This window comes from Hyla sarda, unplaced genomic scaffold (genome assembly GCF_029499605.1).
Source record: "Hyla sarda isolate aHylSar1 unplaced genomic scaffold, aHylSar1.hap1 scaffold_1002, whole genome shotgun sequence".
NCBI classification, from domain to species: domain Eukaryota; kingdom Metazoa; phylum Chordata; class Amphibia; order Anura; family Hylidae; genus Hyla; species Hyla sarda.
The window spans coordinates 73,955-94,137 of NW_026607621.1; the positions used below are offsets into that span (position 1 = coordinate 73,955).

At 46.4% G+C, this 20,183-nt stretch overlaps 8 non-coding genes and 1 pseudogene across 8 annotated transcripts; all 9 read left to right on the top strand.

The window, feature by feature from the left end:
• Positions 1–937: 937 nt before the first annotated feature.
• LOC130298487 (U2 spliceosomal RNA) lies at positions 938–1,128 on the top strand. The gene has a single exon (XR_008849840.1). It is a non-coding gene; the product is annotated as a U2 spliceosomal RNA (small nuclear RNA).
• Positions 1,129–3,216: 2,088 nt separating this feature from the next.
• Positions 3,217–3,407, top strand: LOC130298488 (U2 spliceosomal RNA). Its single transcript, XR_008849841.1, has one exon. It is a non-coding gene; the product is annotated as a U2 spliceosomal RNA (small nuclear RNA).
• Positions 3,408–5,498: 2,091 nt separating this feature from the next.
• LOC130298489 (U2 spliceosomal RNA) lies at positions 5,499–5,689 on the top strand. The gene has a single exon (XR_008849842.1). It is a non-coding gene; the product is annotated as a U2 spliceosomal RNA (small nuclear RNA).
• A 2,091-nt stretch (positions 5,690–7,780) lies between these two features.
• Positions 7,781–7,971, top strand: LOC130298490 (U2 spliceosomal RNA). The gene has a single exon (XR_008849843.1). It is a non-coding gene; the product is annotated as a U2 spliceosomal RNA (small nuclear RNA).
• A 2,090-nt stretch (positions 7,972–10,061) lies between these two features.
• Positions 10,062–10,252, top strand: LOC130298493 (U2 spliceosomal RNA). Its single transcript, XR_008849844.1, has one exon. It is a non-coding gene; the product is annotated as a U2 spliceosomal RNA (small nuclear RNA).
• Positions 10,253–12,341: 2,089 nt separating this feature from the next.
• Positions 12,342–12,532, top strand: LOC130298494 (U2 spliceosomal RNA). Its single transcript, XR_008849845.1, has one exon. It is a non-coding gene; the product is annotated as a U2 spliceosomal RNA (small nuclear RNA).
• A 2,086-nt stretch (positions 12,533–14,618) lies between these two features.
• On the top strand, positions 14,619–14,697 carry LOC130298470 (U2 spliceosomal RNA; annotated as a pseudogene).
• Positions 14,698–16,904: 2,207 nt separating this feature from the next.
• LOC130298496 (U2 spliceosomal RNA) lies at positions 16,905–17,095 on the top strand. Its single transcript, XR_008849847.1, has one exon. It is a non-coding gene; the product is annotated as a U2 spliceosomal RNA (small nuclear RNA).
• Positions 17,096–19,186: 2,091 nt separating this feature from the next.
• On the top strand, positions 19,187–19,377 carry LOC130298497 (U2 spliceosomal RNA). Its single transcript, XR_008849848.1, has one exon. It is a non-coding gene; the product is annotated as a U2 spliceosomal RNA (small nuclear RNA).
• The last annotated feature ends 806 nt before the right edge of the window (positions 19,378–20,183 follow it).

Consider the following 20,183-nt stretch of genomic DNA (forward strand, 5'->3'; position numbering starts at 1 on the left):
AAAAGTGATTTCGGCGGAGAAATATATATATATATATATATATATATATATATATATATATATATGCGCACACACACACATAGATATAAACGTATTCTCCGTTGAGATATTGCAGCCGCTGCTGTGTCCAGGCCCAGGAGCCTTAGCACTGTGCTGTGATGTCACTCAATACCACTGACATCACTAGGTGTAAACAACATCTCTCCTTTGCTGTGTATGTGACTATGGAGCTGTTTGGTGATGTCGTCTATTACGGCCTTCATAGAAGCAACAGGAGATTGTTGCATCCATCTTGAACCCTCAGAACTACAGTGCTATGATGTCACTCACTTCCACAGGCCTTGCAGAGTGTAAACAACAACAACCCAGCTTTGTTGTGTATGTAACCAAAGGGATTTGTGATGTCACCTAGAACCTTCACAGCAGCGACAGCTTTATGAGGAGCATCAGCACTGCTCTGCCTGAGCAGAACCATCACCGCCATAGGTTGTCAAATAACCCGGATTTAACCCACACAGGTAAGTCCAATGGGGTGCAGGCATGTCCTCTATGCTTACAGCTTCCCGTGGGTGTTGGTTTGATACCGTTTGGGGACAGCCAAGGAGGCATCTGCAGGCAACAAAGGTAGGTGTGTGCTTGTGTGTGTGTTTCCTATGCAGATCCTAAGCCCAGTGTCACATGCAAGTAGGAGGAGTAAGAAGGGTTCCTGGCAAATCCGGGTTATGGATTGCATTTAAAAAGGCCCCGTGGGAGTGCAATGGGCCCCTGTCTTGCTGCTTAGCAATAATGGTATGGGTTTAGGTTCTGCTGTGTGTACTGGTGGTTGACTGCCCCCCAGCCCAGAGTGTGCATGGAAAATTGTCTGGCAGCCTCCCTGACAGCAAGCAGTGATAGTGCCCATGAAGGGGACCTTGTTGGGCCCGCCCCTTTCACGGTTATCGCTTCTCGGCCTTTTGGCTAAGATCAAGTGTAGTATCTGTTCTTATCAGTTTAATATCTGATACGTCCCCTATCTGGGGACCATATATTAAATGGATTTTTGAGAACGGGGGCCGATTTCGAAGCTTGCTTCCGTCGCCCTATGCATTGACCCGATATGGCAGTATCTTCGGGTACAGTGCACCACCCCCTTACAGGGTTAAAAAGAAAGATTCCTACTTTCATTGCTACCTGCTTGCTGGCTAGCCAGCTAGCCAGCCCTGTGGGCCTTGCTGCTGCTGCAGCCAATAAACAAAAGGTGGTGCTGCTGCTGCTTCTGCTGCTTCTGCTTCTGCTTGTGTCTGGCCCCTGTTGGAGCGTCCAGGCACAGGACTTCTGCTGCTGCTGACTAAATGGCCTCCTTAATTGGATCATTTGAGTAGCCAGCACACCTGTGCAGGTAGGGCATGACATGATAGGCAGCTGCCTTGATAGCGGGTGGGTGCTGAATGTTCCTAATTGACAAAATAAGATTAATGCTTATGAAGAAATATAAAATCTCATCCCTTCCCCAATATCGCGCCACACCCCTACCCCTTAATTCCCTGGTTGAACGTGATGGACATATGTCTTTTTTCGACCGTACTAACTATGTAACTATGTAACATAACATGGGGGGGGGGGGGTCTCCTGGCTGTTCACACAGGTGTGTCATTGCTGTACATTGACCATGCATTGCTTCTGTGGTATTGCAAAGGCAAAGACAAATGCTTCCAGCCATCCATTGCACTAATGGATTGGTCATCAGCTGGCTGTCTATGTCCCGCATCAATATAGACCAAAGTACAGAGGGTTAGGCTATGCTATTGTGCACCTACCTGATGCATCAGAAGGTGCGAGGCCCTTGCTAAATTCTGTGCACAGACTTTGAGATCTATGCTTTAGACTGTATCTAAACCTGCTCCAACATGGACTGACATTCTGGCCTACTTTCAGCCGATGCGACTTGTCTGTCGCTGAACAGTCGCTTTTTATGTATTCAGCACCTATGTATAATGTTGTAAAAATGCTCTAGAAGCTAAAGTCGCAGAAATGTCACACATATTTGGCCTGCAACTTTCTGTGCGACAAATTCAGACAGGAAAAATCAGTATAAATCCTTAGAAAATTATCCCCCAGTGTCTCCATCTGCTGGCGGTATTGAATAAGCATTGCTGCACTGATGGGGTATGCATTAGACGAAAAAAAAGAAGAAAAAGAAGAATAATACGCCCAGAAAAGAGGCGAAAAGGAGAATAACGTAAAAAAACGTGAAAAAAAAGTAAGAGGAAGAGAAGGGAAAAAAAGGTGGAAATGGGTTTAAAAGTGATTTCGGCGGAGAAATATATATATATATATATATATATATATATATATATATATATATGCGCACACACACACATAGATATAAACGTATTCTCCGTTGAGATATTGCAGCCGCTGCTGTGTCCAGGCCCAGGAGCCTTAGCACTGTGCTGTGATGTCACTCAATACCACTGACATCACTAGGTGTAAACAACATCTCTCCTTTGCTGTGTATGTGACTATGGAGCTGTTTGGTGATGTCGTCTATTACGGCCTTCATAGAAGCAACAGGAGATTGTTGCATCCATCTTGAACCCTCAGAACTACAGTGCTATGATGTCACTCACTTCCACAGGCCTTGCAGAGTGTAAACAACAACAACCCAGCTTTGTTGTGTATGTAACCAAAGGGATTTGTGATGTCACCTAGAACCTTCACAGCAGCGACAGCTTTATGAGGAGCATCAGCACTGCTCTGCCTGAGCAGAACCATCACCGCCATAGGTTGTCAAATAACCCGGATTTAACCCACACAGGTAAGTCCAATGGGGTGCAGGCATGTCCTCTATGCTTACAGCTTCCCGTGGGTGTTGGTTTGATACCGTTTGGGGACAGCCAAGGAGGCATCTGCAGGCAACAAAGGTAGGTGTGTGCTTGTGTGTGTGTTTCCTATGCAGATCCTAAGCCCAGTGTCACATGCAAGTAGGAGGAGTAAGAAGGGTTCCTGGCAAATCCGGGTTATGGATTGCATTTAAAAAGGCCCCGTGGGAGTGCAATGGGCCCCTGTCTTGCTGCTTAGCAATAATGGTATGGGTTTAGGTTCTGCTGTGTGTACTGGTGGTTGACTGCCCCCCAGCCCAGAGTGTGCATGGAAAATTGTCTGGCAGCCTCCCTGACAGCAAGCAGTGATAGTGCCCATGAAGGGGACCTTGTTGGGCCCGCCCCTTTCACGGTTATCGCTTCTCGGCCTTTTGGCTAAGATCAAGTGTAGTATCTGTTCTTATCAGTTTAATATCTGATACGTCCCCTATCTGGGGACCATATATTAAATGGATTTTTGAGAACGGGGGCCGATTTCGAAGCTTGCTTCCGTCGCCCTATGCATTGACCCGATATGGCAGTATCTTCGGGTACAGTGCACCACCCCCTTACAGGGTTAAAAAGAAAGATTCCTACTTTCATTGCTACCTGCTTGCTGGCTAGCCAGCTAGCCAGCCCTGTGGGCCTTGCTGCTGCTGCAGCCAATAAACAAAAGGTGGTGCTGCTGCTGCTTCTGCTGCTTCTGCTTCTGCTTGTGTCTGGCCCCTGTTGGAGCGTCCAGGCACAGGACTTCTGCTGCTGCTGACTAAATGGCCTCCTTAATTGGATCATTTGAGTAGCCAGCACACCTGTGCAGGTAGGGCATGACATGATAGGCAGCTGCCTTGATAGCGGGTGGGTGCTGAATGTTCCTAATTGACAAAATAAGATTAATGCTTATGAAGAAATATAAAATCTCATCCCTTCCCCAATATCGCGCCACACCCCTACCCCTTAATTCCCTGGTTGAACGTGATGGACATATGTCTTTTTTCGACCGTACTAACTATGTAACTATGTAACATAACATGGGGGGGGGGGGGGGTCTCCTGGCTGTTCACACAGGTGTGTCATTGCTGTACATTGACCATGCATTGCTTCTGTGGTATTGCAAAGGCAAAGACAAATGCTTCCAGCCATCCATTGCACTAATGGATTGGTCATCAGCTGGCTGTCTATGTCCCGCATCAATATAGACCAAAGTACAGAGGGTTAGGCTATGCTATTGTGCACCTACCTGATGCATCAGAAGGTGCGAGGCCCTTGCTAAATTCTGTGCACAGACTTTGAGATCTATGCTTTAGACTGTATCTAAACCTGCTCCAACATGGACTGACATTCTGGCCTACTTTCAGCCGATGCGACTTGTCTGTCGCTGAACAGTCGCTTTTTATATTCAGCACCTATGTATAATGTTGTAAAAATGCTCTAGAAGCTAAAGTCGCAGAAATGTCACACATATTTGGCCTGCAACTTTCTGTGCGACAAATTCAGACAGGAAAAATCAGTATAAATCCTTAGAAAATTATCCCCCAGTGTCTCCATCTGCTGGCGGTATTGAATAAGCATTGCTGCACTGATGGGGTATGCATTAGACGAAAAAAAAGAAGAAAAAGAAGAATAATACGCCCAGAAAAGAGGCGAAAAGGAGAAAAACGTAAAAAAACGTGAAAAAAAAGTAAGAGGAAGAGAAGGGAAAAAAAGGTGGAAATGGGTTTAAAAGTGATTTCGGCGGAGAATATATATATATATATATATATATATATATATATATATATATATATATGCGCACACACACACATAGATATAAACGTATTCTCCGTTGAGATATTGCAGCCGCTGCTGTGTCCAGGCCCAGGAGCCTTAGCACTGTGCTGTGATGTCACTCAATACCACTGACATCACTAGGTGTAAACAACATCTCTCCTTTGCTGTGTATGTGACTATGGAGCTGTTTGGTGATGTCGTCTATTACGGCCTTCATAGAAGCAACAGGAGATTGTTGCATCCATCTTGAACCCTCAGAACTACAGTGCTATGATGTCACTCACTTCCACAGGCCTTGCAGAGTGTAAACAACAACAACCCAGCTTTGTTGTGTATGTAACCAAAGGGATTTGTGATGTCACCTAGAACCTTCACAGCAGCGACAGCTTTATGAGGAGCATCAGCACTGCTCTGCCTGAGCAGAACCATCACCGCCATAGGTTGTCAAATAACCCGGATTTAACCCACACAGGTAAGTCCAATGGGGTGCAGGCATGTCCTCTATGCTTACAGCTTCCCGTGGGTGTTGGTTTGATACCGTTTGGGGACAGCCAAGGAGGCATCTGCAGGCAACAAAGGTAGGTGTGTGCTTGTGTGTGTGTTTCCTATGCAGATCCTAAGCCCAGTGTCACATGCAAGTAGGAGGAGTAAGAAGGGTTCCTGGCAAATCCGGGTTATGGATTGCATTTAAAAAGGCCCCGTGGGAGTGCAATGGGCCCCTGTCTTGCTGCTTAGCAATAATGGTATGGGTTTAGGTTCTGCTGTGTGTACTGGTGGTTGACTGCCCCCCAGCCCAGAGTGTGCATGGAAAATTGTCTGGCAGCCTCCCTGACAGCAAGCAGTGATAGTGCCCATGAAGGGGACCTTGTTGGGCCCGCCCCTTTCACGGTTATCGCTTCTCGGCCTTTTGGCTAAGATCAAGTGTAGTATCTGTTCTTATCAGTTTAATATCTGATACGTCCCCTATCTGGGGACCATATATTAAATGGATTTTTGAGAACGGGGGCCGATTTCGAAGCTTGCTTCCGTCGCCCTATGCATTGACCCGATATGGCAGTATCTTCGGGTACAGTGCACCACCCCCTTACAGGGTTAAAAAGAAAGATTCCTACTTTCATTGCTACCTGCTTGCTGGCTAGCCAGCTAGCCAGCCCTGTGGGCCTTGCTGCTGCTGCAGCCAATAAACAAAAGGTGGTGCTGCTGCTGCTTCTGCTGCTTCTGCTTCTGCTTGTGTCTGGCCCCTGTTGGAGCGTCCAGGCACAGGACTTCTGCTGCTGCTGACTAAATGGCCTCCTTAATTGGATCATTTGAGTAGCCAGCACACCTGTGCAGGTAGGGCATGACATGATAGGCAGCTGCCTTGATAGCGGGTGGGTGCTGAATGTTCCTAATTGACAAAATAAGATTAATGCTTATGAAGAAATATAAAATCTCATCCCTTCCCCAATATCGCGCCACACCCCTACCCCTTAATTCCCTGGTTGAACGTGATGGACATATGTCTTTTTTCGACCGTACTAACTATGTAACTATGTAACATAACATGGGGGGGGGGGGGGTCTCCTGGCTGTTCACACAGGTGTGTCATTGCTGTACATTGACCATGCATTGCTTCTGTGGTATTGCAAAGGCAAAGACAAATGCTTCCAGCCATCCATTGCACTAATGGATTGGTCATCAGCTGGCTGTCTATGTCCCGCATCAATATAGACCAAAGTACAGAGGGTTAGGCTATGCTATTGTGCACCTACCTGATGCATCAGAAGGTGCGAGGCCCTTGCTAAATTCTGTGCACAGACTTTGAGATCTATGCTTTAGACTGTATCTAAACCTGCTCCAACATGGACTGACATTCTGGCCTACTTTCAGCCGATGCGACTTGTCTGTCGCTGAACAGTCGCTTTTTATGTATTCAGCACCTATGTATAATGTTGTAAAAATGCTCTAGAAGCTAAAGTCGCAGAAATGTCACACATATTTGGCCTGCAACTTTCTGTGCGACAAATTCAGACAGGAAAAATCAGTATAAATCCTTAGAAAATTATCCCCCAGTGTCTCCATCTGCTGGCGGTATTGAATAAGCATTGCTGCACTGATGGGGTATGCATTAGACGAAAAAAAAGAAGAAAAAGAAGAATAATACGCCCAGAAAAGAGGCGAAAAGGAGAAAAACGTAAAAAAACGTGAAAAAAAAGTAAGAGGAAGAGAAGGGAAAAAAAGGTGGAAATGGGTTTAAAAGTGATTTCGGCGGAGAAATATATATATATATATATATATATATATATATATATATATATATATGCGCACACACACACATAGATATAAACGTATTCTCCGTTGAGATATTGCAGCCGCTGCTGTGTCCAGGCCCAGGAGCCTTAGCACTGTGCTGTGATGTCACTCAATACCACTGACATCACTAGGTGTAAACAACATCTCTCCTTTGCTGTGTATGTGACTATGGAGCTGTTTGGTGATGTCGTCTATTACGGCCTTCATAGAAGCAACAGGAGATTGTTGCATCCATCTTGAACCCTCAGAACTACAGTGCTATGATGTCACTCACTTCCACAGGCCTTGCAGAGTGTAAACAACAACAACCCAGCTTTGTTGTGTATGTAACCAAAGGGATTTGTGATGTCACCTAGAACCTTCACAGCAGCGACAGCTTTATGAGGAGCATCAGCACTGCTCTGCCTGAGCAGAACCATCACCGCCATAGGTTGTCAAATAACCCGGATTTAACCCACACAGGTAAGTCCAATGGGGTGCAGGCATGTCCTCTATGCTTACAGCTTCCCGTGGGTGTTGGTTTGATACCGTTTGGGGACAGCCAAGGAGGCATCTGCAGGCAACAAAGGTAGGTGTGTGCTTGTGTGTGTGTTTCCTATGCAGATCCTAAGCCCAGTGTCACATGCAAGTAGGAGGAGTAAGAAGGGTTCCTGGCAAATCCGGGTTATGGATTGCATTTAAAAAGGCCCCGTGGGAGTGCAATGGGCCCCTGTCTTGCTGCTTAGCAATAATGGTATGGGTTTAGGTTCTGCTGTGTGTACTGGTGGTTGACTGCCCCCCAGCCCAGAGTGTGCATGGAAAATTGTCTGGCAGCCTCCCTGACAGCAAGCAGTGATAGTGCCCATGAAGGGGACCTTGTTGGGCCCGCCCCTTTCACGGTTATCGCTTCTCGGCCTTTTGGCTAAGATCAAGTGTAGTATCTGTTCTTATCAGTTTAATATCTGATACGTCCCCTATCTGGGGACCATATATTAAATGGATTTTTGAGAACGGGGGCCGATTTCGAAGCTTGCTTCCGTCGCCCTATGCATTGACCCGATATGGCAGTATCTTCGGGTACAGTGCACCACCCCCTTACAGGGTTAAAAAGAAAGATTCCTACTTTCATTGCTACCTGCTTGCTGGCTAGCCAGCTAGCCAGCCCTGTGGGCCTTGCTGCTGCTGCAGCCAATAAACAAAAGGTGGTGCTGCTGCTGCTTCTGCTGCTTCTGCTTCTGCTTGTGTCTGGCCCCTGTTGGAGCGTCCAGGCACAGGACTTCTGCTGCTGCTGACTAAATGGCCTCCTTAATTGGATCATTTGAGTAGCCAGCACACCTGTGCAGGTAGGGCATGACATGATAGGCAGCTGCCTTGATAGCGGGTGGGTGCTGAATGTTCCTAATTGACAAAATAAGATTAATGCTTATGAAGAAATATAAAATCTCATCCCTTCCCCAATATCGCGCCACACCCCTACCCCTTAATTCCCTGGTTGAACGTGATGGACATATGTCTTTTTTCGACCGTACTAACTATGTAACTATGTAACATAACATGGGGGGGGGGGGGGTCTCCTGGCTGTTCACACAGGTGTGTCATTGCTGTACATTGACCATGCATTGCTTCTGTGGTATTGCAAAGGCAAAGACAAATGCTTCCAGCCATCCATTGCACTAATGGATTGGTCATCAGCTGGCTGTCTATGTCCCGCATCAATATAGACCAAAGTACAGAGGGTTAGGCTATGCTATTGTGCACCTACCTGATGCATCAGAAGGTGCGAGGCCCTTGCTAAATTCTGTGCACAGACTTTGAGATCTATGCTTTAGACTGTATCTAAACCTGCTCCAACATGGACTGACATTCTGGCCTACTTTCAGCCGATGCGACTTGTCTGTCGCTGAACAGTCGCTTTTTATGTATTCAGCACCTATGTATAATGTTGTAAAAATGCTCTAGAAGCTAAAGTCGCAGAAATGTCACACATATTTGGCCTGCAACTTTCTGTGCGACAAATTCAGACAGGAAAAATCAGTATAAATCCTTAGAAAATTATCCCCCAGTGTCTCCATCTGCTGGCGGTAATTGAATAAGCATTGCTGCACTGATGGGGTATGCATTAGACGAAAAAAAAGAAGAAAAAGAAGAATAATACGCCCAGAAAAGAGGCGAAAAGGAGAAAAACGTAAAAAAACGTGAAAAAAAAGTAAGAGGAAGAGAAGGGAAAAAAAGGTGGAAATGGGTTTAAAAGTGATTTCGGCGGAGAAATATATATATATATATATATATATATATATATATATATATATATGCGCACACACACACATAGATATAAACGTATTCTCCGTTGAGATATTGCAGCCGCTGCTGTGTCCAGGCCCAGGAGCCTTAGCACTGTGCTGTGATGTCACTCAATACCACTGACATCACTAGGTGTAAACAACATCTCTCCTTTGCTGTGTATGTGACTATGGAGCTGTTTGGTGATGTCGTCTATTACGGCCTTCATAGAAGCAACAGGAGATTGTTGCATCCATCTTGAACCCTCAGAACTACAGTGCTATGATGTCACTCACTTCCACAGGCCTTGCAGAGTGTAAACAACAACAACCCAGCTTTGTTGTGTATGTAACCAAAGGGATTTGTGATGTCACCTAGAACCTTCACAGCAGCGACAGCTTTATGAGGAGCATCAGCACTGCTCTGCCTGAGCAGAACCATCACCGCCATAGGTTGTCAAATAACCCGGATTTAACCCACACAGGTAAGTCCAATGGGGTGCAGGCATGTCCTCTATGCTTACAGCTTCCCGTGGGTGTTGGTTTGATACCGTTTGGGGACAGCCAAGGAGGCATCTGCAGGCAACAAAGGTAGGTGTGTGCTTGTGTGTGTGTTTCCTATGCAGATCCTAAGCCCAGTGTCACATGCAAGTAGGAGGAGTAAGAAGGGTTCCTGGCAAATCCGGGTTATGGATTGCATTTAAAAAGGCCCCGTGGGAGTGCAATGGGCCCCTGTCTTGCTGCTTAGCAATAATGGTATGGGTTTAGGTTCTGCTGTGTGTACTGGTGGTTGACTGCCCCCCAGCCCAGAGTGTGCATGGAAAATTGTCTGGCAGCCTCCCTGACAGCAAGCAGTGATAGTGCCCATGAAGGGGACCTTGTTGGGCCCGCCCCTTTCACGGTTATCGCTTCTCGGCCTTTTGGCTAAGATCAAGTGTAGTATCTGTTCTTATCAGTTTAATATCTGATACGTCCCCTATCTGGGGACCATATATTAAATGGATTTTTGAGAACGGGGGCCGATTTCGAAGCTTGCTTCCGTCGCCCTATGCATTGACCCGATATGGCAGTATCTTCGGGTACAGTGCACCACCCCCTTACAGGGTTAAAAAGAAAGATTCCTACTTTCATTGCTACCTGCTTGCTGGCTAGCCAGCTAGCCAGCCCTGTGGGCCTTGCTGCTGCTGCAGCCAATAAACAAAAGGTGGTGCTGCTGCTGCTTCTGCTGCTTCTGCTTCTGCTTGTGTCTGGCCCCTGTTGGAGCGTCCAGGCACAGGACTTCTGCTGCTGCTGACTAAATGGCCTCCTTAATTGGATCATTTGAGTAGCCAGCACACCTGTGCAGGTAGGGCATGACATGATAGGCAGCTGCCTTGATAGCGGGTGGGTGCTGAATGTTCCTAATTGACAAAATAAGATTAATGCTTATGAAGAAATATAAAATCTCATCCCTTCCCCAATATCGCGCCACACCCCTACCCCTTAATTCCCTGGTTGAACGTGATGGACATATGTCTTTTTTCGACCGTACTAACTATGTAACTATGTAACATAACATGGGGGGGGGGGGGGTCTCCTGGCTGTTCACACAGGTGTGTCATTGCTGTACATTGACCATGCATTGCTTCTGTGGTATTGCAAAGGCAAAGACAAATGCTTCCAGCCATCCATTGCACTAATGGATTGGTCATCAGCTGGCTGTCTATGTCCCGCATCAATATAGACCAAAGTACAGAGGGTTAGGCTATGCTATTGTGCACCTACCTGATGCATCAGAAGGTGCGAGGCCCTTGCTAAATTCTGTGCACAGACTTTGAGATCTATGCTTTAGACTGTATCTAAACCTGCTCCAACATGGACTGACATTCTGGCCTACTTTCAGCCGATGCGACTTGTCTGTCGCTGAACAGTCGCTTTTTATGTATTCAGCACCTATGTATAATGTTGTAAAAATGCTCTAGAAGCTAAAGTCGCAGAAATGTCACACATATTTGGCCTGCAACTTTCTGTGCGACAAATTCAGACAGGAAAAATCAGTATAAATCCTTAGAAAATTATCCCCCAGTGTCTCCATCTGCTGGCGGTATTGAATAAGCATTGCTGCACTGATGGGGTATGCATTAGACGAAAAAAAAGAAGAAAAAGAAGAATAATACGCCCAGAAAAGAGGCGAAAAGGAGAAAAACGTAAAAAAACGTGAAAAAAAAGTAAGAGGAAGAGAAGGGAAAAAAAGGTGGAAATGGGTTTAAAAGTGATTTCGGCGGAGAAATATATATATATATATATATATATATATATATATATATATATATGCGCACACACACACATAGATATAAACGTATTCTCCGTTGAGATATTGCAGCCGCTGCTGTGTCCAGGCCCAGGAGCCTTAGCACTGTGCTGTGATGTCACTCAATACCACTGACATCACTAGGTGTAAACAACATCTCTCCTTTGCTGTGTATGTGACTATGGAGCTGTTTGGTGATGTCGTCTATTACGGCCTTCATAGAAGCAACAGGAGATTGTTGCATCCATCTTGAACCCTCAGAACTACAGTGCTATGATGTCACTCACTTCCACAGGCCTTGCAGAGTGTAAACAACAACAACCCAGCTTTGTTGTGTATGTAACCAAAGGGATTTGTGATGTCACCTAGAACCTTCACAGCAGCGACAGCTTTATGAGGAGCATCAGCACTGCTCTGCCTGAGCAGAACCATCACCGCCATAGGTTGTCAAATAACCCGGATTTAACCCACACAGGTAAGTCCAATGGGGTGCAGGCATGTCCTCTATGCTTACAGCTTCCCGTGGGTGTTGGTTTGATACCGTTTGGGGACAGCCAAGGAGGCATCTGCAGGCAACAAAGGTAGGTGTGTGCTTGTGTGTGTGTTTCCTATGCAGATCCTAAGCCCAGTGTCACATGCAAGTAGGAGGAGTAAGAAGGGTTCCTGGCAAATCCGGGTTATGGATTGCATTTAAAAAGGCCCCGTGGGAGTGCAATGGGCCCCTGTCTTGCTGCTTAGCAATAATGGTATGGGTTTAGGTTCTGCTGTGTGTACTGGTGGTTGACTGCCCCCCAGCCCAGAGTGTGCATGGAAAATTGTCTGGCAGCCTCCCTGACAGCAAGCAGTGATAGTGCCCATGAAGGGGACCTTGTTGGGCCCGCCCCTTTCACGGTTATCGCTTCTCGGCCTTTTGGCTAAGATCAAGTGTAGTATCTGTTCTTATCAGTTTAATATCTGATACGTCCCCTATCTGGGGACCATATATTAAATGGATTTTTGAGAACGGGGGCCGATTTCGAAGCTTGCTTCCGTCGCCCTATGCATTGACCCGATATGGCAGTATCTTCGGGTACAGTGCACCACCCCCTTACAGGGTTAAAAAGAAAGATTCCTACTTTCATTGCTACCTGCTTGCTGGCTAGCCAGCTAGCCAGCCCTGTGGGCCTTGCTGCTGCTGCAGCCAATAAACAAAAGGTGGTGCTGCTGCTGCTTCTGCTGCTTCTGCTTCTGCTTGTGTCTGGCCCCTGTTGGAGCGTCCAGGCACAGGACTTCTGCTGCTGCTGACTAAATGGCCTCCTTAATTGGATCATTTGAGTAGCCAGCACACCTGTGCAGGTAGGGCATGACATGATAGGCAGCTGCCTTGATAGCGGGTGGGTGCTGAATGTTCCTAATTGACAAAATAAGATTAATGCTTATGAAGAAATATAAAATCTCATCCCTTCCCCAATATCGCGCCACACCCCTACCCCTTAATTCCCTGGTTGAACGTGATGGACATATGTCTTTTTTCGACCGTACTAACTATGTAACTATGTAACATAACATGGGGGGGGGGGGGTCTCCTGGCTGTTCACACAGGTGTGTCATTGCTGTACATTGACCATGCATTGCTTCTGTGGTATTGCAAAGGCAAAGACAAATGCTTCCAGCCATCCATTGCACTAATGGATTGGTCATCAGCTGGCTGTCTATGTCCCGCATCAATATAGACCAAAGTACAGAGGGTTAGGCTATGCTATTGTGCACCTACCTGATGCATCAGAAGGTGCGAGGCCCTTGCTAAATTCTGTGCACAGACTTTGAGATCTATGCTTTAGACTGTATCTAAACCTGCTCCAACATGGACTGACATTCTGGCCTACTTTCAGCCGATGCGACTTGTCTGTCGCTGAACAGTCGCTTTTTATGTATTCAGCACCTATGTATAATGTTGTAAAAATGCTCTAGAAGCTAAAGTCGCAGAAATGTCACACATATTTGGCCTGCAACTTTCTGTGCGACAAATTCAGACAGGAAAAATCAGTATAAATCCTTAGAAAATTATCCCCCAGTGTCTCCATCTGCTGGCGGTATTGAATAAGCATTGCTGCACTGATGGGGTATGCATTAGACGAAAAAAAAGAAGAAAAAGAAGAATAATACGCCCAGAAAAGAGGCGAAAAGGAGAATAACGTAAAAAAACGTGAAAAAAAAGTAAGAGGAAGAGAAGGGAAAAAAAGGTGGAAATGGGTTTAAAAGTGATTTCGGCGGAGAAATATATATATATATATATATATATATATATATATATATATATGCGCACACACACACATAGATATAAACGTATTCTCCGTTGAGATATTGCAGCCGCTGCTGTGTCCAGGCCCAGGAGCCTTAGCACTGTGCTGTGATGTCACTCAATACCACTGACATCACTAGGTGTAAACAACATCTCTCCTTTGCTGTGTATGTGACTATGGAGCTGTTTGGTGATGTCGTCTATTACGGCCTTCATAGAAGCAACAGGAGATTGTTGCATCCATCTTGAACCCTCAGAACTACAGTGCTATGATGTCACTCACTTCCACAGGCCTTGCAGAGTGTAAACAACAACAACCCAGCTTTGTTGTGTATGTAACCAAAGGGATTTGTGATGTCACCTAGAACCTTCACAGCAGCGACAGCTTTATGAGGAGCATCAGCACTGCTCTGCCTGAGCAGAACCATCACCGCCATAGGTTGTCAAATAACCCGGATTTAACCCACACAGGTAAGTCCAATGGGGTGCAGGCATGTCCTCTATGCTTACAGCTTCCCGTGGGTGTTGGTTTGATACCGTTTGGGGACAGCCAAGGAGGCATCTGCAGGCAACAAAGGTAGGTGTGTGCTTGTGTGTGTGTTTCCTATGCAGATCCTAAGCCCAGTGTCACATGCAAGTAGGAGGAGTAAGAAGGGTTCCTGGCAAATCCGGGTTATGGATTGCATTTAAAAAGGCCCCGTGGGAGTGCAATGGGCCCCTGTCTTGCTGCTTAGCAATAATGGTATGGGTTTAGGTTCTGCTGTGTGTACTGGTGGTTGACTGCCCCCCAGCCCAGAGTGTGCATGGAAAATTGTCTGGCAGCCTCCCTGACAGCAAGCAGTGATAGTGCCCATGAAGGGGACCTTGTTGGGCCCGCCCCTTTCACGGTTATCGCTTCTCGGCCTTTTGGCTAAGATCAAGTGTAGTATCTGCATTTGGTCTGGTCGGAAGGTGTCTGTGGTACCCCGCTTCTCGGCCTTGGGGGATTGTCTCTCCTTACGGAGGGACTTCACCCCCTTGCTGCTATTGGGGAGCGGGCTTAGTCCACAGACAACGGGTTGCGATCCCCCTGTCTCTGGGACCTCCTTACAGGGTTAAAAAGAAAGATTCCTACTTTCATTGCTACCTGCTTGCTGGCTAGCCAGCTAGCCAGCCCTGTGGGCCTTGCTGCTGCTGCAGCCAATAAACAAAAGGTGGTGCTGCTGCTGCTTCTGCTGCTTCTGCTTCTGCTTGTGTCTGGCCCCTGTTGGAGCGTCCAGGCACAGGACTTCTGCTGCTGCTGACTAAATGGCCTCCTTAATTGGATCATTTGAGTAGCCAGCACACCTGTGCAGGTAGGGCATGACATGATAGGCAGCTGCCTTGATAGCGGGTGGGTGCTGAATGTTCCTAATTGACAAAATAAGATTAATGCTTATGAAGAAATATAAAATCTCATCCCTTCCCCAATATCGCGCCACACCCCTACCCCTTAATTCCCTGGTTGAACGTGATGGACATATGTCTTTTTTCGACCGTACTAACTATGTAACTATGTAACATAACATGGGGGGGGGGGGGGGTCTCCTGGCTGTTCACACAGGTGTGTCATTGCTGTACATTGACCATGCATTGCTTCTGTGGTATTGCAAAGGCAAAGACAAATGCTTCCAGCCATCCATTGCACTAATGGATTGGTCATCAGCTGGCTGTCTATGTCCCGCATCAATATAGACCAAAGTACAGAGGGTTAGGCTATGCTATTGTGCACCTACCTGATGCATCAGAAGGTGCGAGGCCCTTGCTAAATTCTGTGCACAGACTTTGAGATCTATGCTTTAGACTGTATCTAAACCTGCTCCAACATGGACTGACATTCTGGCCTACTTTCAGCCGATGCGACTTGTCTGTCGCTGAACAGTCGCTTTTTATGTATTCAGCACCTATGTATAATGTTGTAAAAATGCTCTAGAAGCTAAAGTCGCAGAAATGTCACACATATTTGGCCTGCAACTTTCTGTGCGACAAATTCAGACAGGAAAAATCAGTATAAATCCTTAGAAAATTATCCCCCAGTGTCTCCATCTGCTGGCGGTATTGAATAAGCATTGCTGCACTGATGGGGTATGCATTAGACGAAAAAAAAGAAGAAAAAGAAGAATAATACGCCCAGAAAAGAGGCGAAAAGGAGAAAAACGTAAAAAAACGTGAAAAAAAAGTAAGAGGAAGAGAAGGGAAAAAAAGGTGGAAATGGGTTTAAAAGTGATTTCGGCGGAGAAATATATATATATATATATATATATATATATATATATATATATATATGCGCACACACACACATAGATATAAACGTATTCTCCGTTGAGATATTGCAGCCGCTGCTGTGTCCAGGCCCAGGAGCCTTAGCACTGTGCTGTGATGTCACTCAATACCACTGACATCACTAGGTGTAAACAACATCTCTCCTTTGCTGTGTATGTGACTATGGAGCTGTTTGGTGATGTCGTCTATTACGGCCTTCATAGAAGCAACAGGAGATTGTTGCATCCATCTTGAACCCTCAGAACTACAGTGCTATGATGTCACTCACTTCCACAGGCCTTGCAGAGTGTAAACAACAACAACCCAGCTTTGTTGTGTATGTAACCAAAGGGATTTGTGATGTCACCTAGAACCTTCACAGCAGCGACAGCTTTATGAGGAGCATCAGCACTGCTCTGCCTGAGCAGAACCATCACCGCCATAGGTTGTCAAATAACCCGGATTTAACCCACACAGGTAAGTCCAATGGGGTGCAGGCATGTCCTCTATGCTTACAGCTTCCCGTGGGTGTTGGTTTGATACCGTTTGGGGACAGCCAAGGAGGCATCTGCAGGCAACAAAGGTAGGTGTGTGCTTGTGTGTGTGTTTCCTATGCAGATCCTAAGCCCAGTGTCACATGCAAGTAGGAGGAGTAAGAAGGGTTCCTGGCAAATCCGGGTTATGGATTGCATTTAAAAAGGCCCCGTGGGAGTGCAATGGGCCCCTGTCTTGCTGCTTAGCAATAATGGTATGGGTTTAGGTTCTGCTGTGTGTACTGGTGGTTGACTGCCCCCCAGCCCAGAGTGTGCATGGAAAATTGTCTGGCAGCCTCCCTGACAGCAAGCAGTGATAGTGCCCATGAAGGGGACCTTGTTGGGCCCGCCCCTTTCACGGTTATCGCTTCTCGGCCTTTTGGCTAAGATCAAGTGTAGTATCTGTTCTTATCAGTTTAATATCTGATACGTCCCCTATCTGGGGACCATATATTAAATGGATTTTTGAGAACGGGGGCCGATTTCGAAGCTTGCTTCCGTCGCCCTATGCATTGACCCGATATGGCAGTATCTTCGGGTACAGTGCACCACCCCCTTACAGGGTTAAAAAGAAAGATTCCTACTTTCATTGCTACCTGCTTGCTGGCTAGCCAGCTAGCCAGCCCTGTGGGCCTTGCTGCTGCTGCAGCCAATAAACAAAAGGTGGTGCTGCTGCTGCTTCTGCTGCTTCTGCTTCTGCTTGTGTCTGGCCCCTGTTGGAGCGTCCAGGCACAGGACTTCTGCTGCTGCTGACTAAATGGCCTCCTTAATTGGATCATTTGAGTAGCCAGCACACCTGTGCAGGTAGGGCATGACATGATAGGCAGCTGCCTTGATAGCGGGTGGGTGCTGAATGTTCCTAATTGACAAAATAAGATTAATGCTTATGAAGAAATATAAAATCTCATCCCTTCCCCAATATCGCGCCACACCCCTACCCCTTAATTCCCTGGTTGAACGTGATGGACATATGTCTTTTTTCGACCGTACTAACTATGTAACTATGTAACATAACATGGGGGGGGGGGGGTCTCCTGGCTGTTCACACAGGTGTGTCATTGCTGTACATTGACCATGCATTGCTTCTGTGGTATTGCAAAGGCAAAGACAAATGCTTCCAGCCATCCATTGCACTAATGGATTGGTCATCAGCTGGCTGTCTATGTCCCGCATCAATATAGACCAAAGTACAGAGGGTTAGGCTATGCTATTGTGCACCTACCTGATGCATCAGAAGGTGCGAGGCCCTTGCTAAATTCTGTGCACAGACTTTGAGATCTATGCTTTAGACTGTATCTAAACCTGCTCCAACATGGACTGACATTCTGGCCTACTTTCAGCCGATGCGACTTGTCTGTCGCTGAACAGTCGCTTTTTATGTATTCAGCACCTATGTATAATGTTGTAAAAATGCTCTAGAAGCTAAAGTCGCAGAAATGTCACACATATTTGGCCTGCAACTTTCTGTGCGACAAATTCAGACAGGAAAAATCAGTATAAATCCTTAGAAAATTATCCCCCAGTGTCTCCATCTGCTGGCGGTATTGAATAAGCATTGCTGCACTGATGGGGTATGCATTAGACGAAAAAAAAGAAGAAAAAGAAGAATAATACGCCCAGAAAAGAGGCGAAAAGGAGAAAAACGTAAAAAAACGTGAAAAAAAAGTAAGAGGAAGAGAAGGGAAAAAAAGGTGGAAATGGGTTTAAAAGTGATTTCGGCGGAGAATATATATATATATATATATATATATATATATATATATATATATATATGCGCACACACACACATAGATATAAACGTATTCTCCGTTGAGATATTGCAGCCGCTGCTGTGTCCAGGCCCAGGAGCCTTAGCACTGTGCTGTGATGTCACTCAATACCACTGACATCACTAGGTGTAAACAACATCTCTCCTTTGCTGTGTATGTGACTATGGAGCTGTTTGGTGATGTCGTCTATTACGGCCTTCATAGAAGCAACAGGAGATTGTTGCATCCATCTTGAACCCTCAGAACTACAGTGCTATGATGTCACTCACTTCCACAGGCCTTGCAGAGTGTAAACAACAACAACCCAGCTTTGTTGTGTATGTAACCAAAGGGATTTGTGATGTCACCTAGAACCTTCACAGCAGCGACAGCTTTATGAGGAGCATCAGCACTGCTCTGCCTGAGCAGAACCATCACCGCCATAGGTTGTCAAATAACCTGGATTTAACCCACACAGGTAAGTCCAATGGGGTGCAGGCATGTCCTCTATGCTTACAGCTTCCCGTGGGTGTTGGTTTGATACCGTTTGGGGACAGCCAAGGAGGCATCTGCAGGCAACAAAGGTAGGTGTGTGCTTGTGTGTGTGTTTCCTATGCAGATCCTAAGCCCAGTGTCACATGCAAGTAGGAGGAGTAAGAAGGGTTCCTGGCAAATCCGGGTTATGGATTGCATTTAAAAAGGCCCCGTGGGAGTGCAATGGGCCCCTGTCTTGCTGCTTAGCAATAATGGTATGGGTTTAGGTTCTGCTGTGTGTACTGGTGGTTGACTGCCCCCCAGCCCAGAGTGTGCATGGAAAATTGTCTGGCAGCCTCCCTGACAGCAAGCAGTGATAGTGCCCATGAAGGGGACCTTGTTGGGCCCGCCCCTTTCACGGTTATCGCTTCTCGGCCTTTTGGCTAAGATCAAGTGTAGTATCTGTTCTTATCAGTTTAATATCTGATACGTCCCCTATCTGGGGACCATATATTAAATGGATTTTTGAGAACGGGGGCCGATTTCGAAGCTTGCTTCCGTCGCCCTATGCATTGACCCGATATGGCAGTATCTTCGGGTACAGTGCACCACCCCCTTACAGGGTTAAAAAGAAAGATTCCTACTTTCATTGCTACCTGCTTGCTGGCTAGCCAGCTAGCCAGCCCTGTGGGCCTTGCTGCTGCTGCAGCCAATAAACAAAAGGTGGTGCTGCTGCTGCTTCTGCTGCTTCTGCTTCTGCTTGTGTCTGGCCCCTGTTGGAGCGTCCAGGCACAGGACTTCTGCTGCTGCTGACTAAATGGCCTCCTTAATTGGATCATTTGAGTAGCCAGCACACCTGTGCAGGTAGGGCATGACATGATAGGCAGCTGCCTTGATAGCGGGTGGGTGCTGAATGTTCCTAATTGACAAAATAAGATTAATGCTTATGAAGAAATATAAAATCTCATCCCTTCCCCAATATCGCGCCACACCCCTACCCCTTAATTCCCTGGTTGAACGTGATGGACATATGTCTTTTTTCGACCGTACTAACTATGTAACTATGTAACATAACATGGGGGGGGGGGGGTCTCCTGGCTGTTCACACAGGTGTGTCATTGCTGTACATTGACCATGCATTGCTTCTGTGGTATTGCAAAGGCAAAGACAAATGCTTCCAGCCATCCATTGCACTAATGGATTGGTCATCAGCTGGCTGTCTATGTCCCGCATCAATATAGACCAAAGTACAGAGGGTTAGGCTATGCTATTGTGCACCTACCTGATGCATCAGAAGGTGCGAGGCCCTTGCTAAATTCTGTGCACAGACTTTGAGATCTATGCTTTAGACTGTATCTAAACCTGCTCCAACATGGACTGACATTCTGGCCTACTTTCAGCCGATGCGACTTGTCTGTCG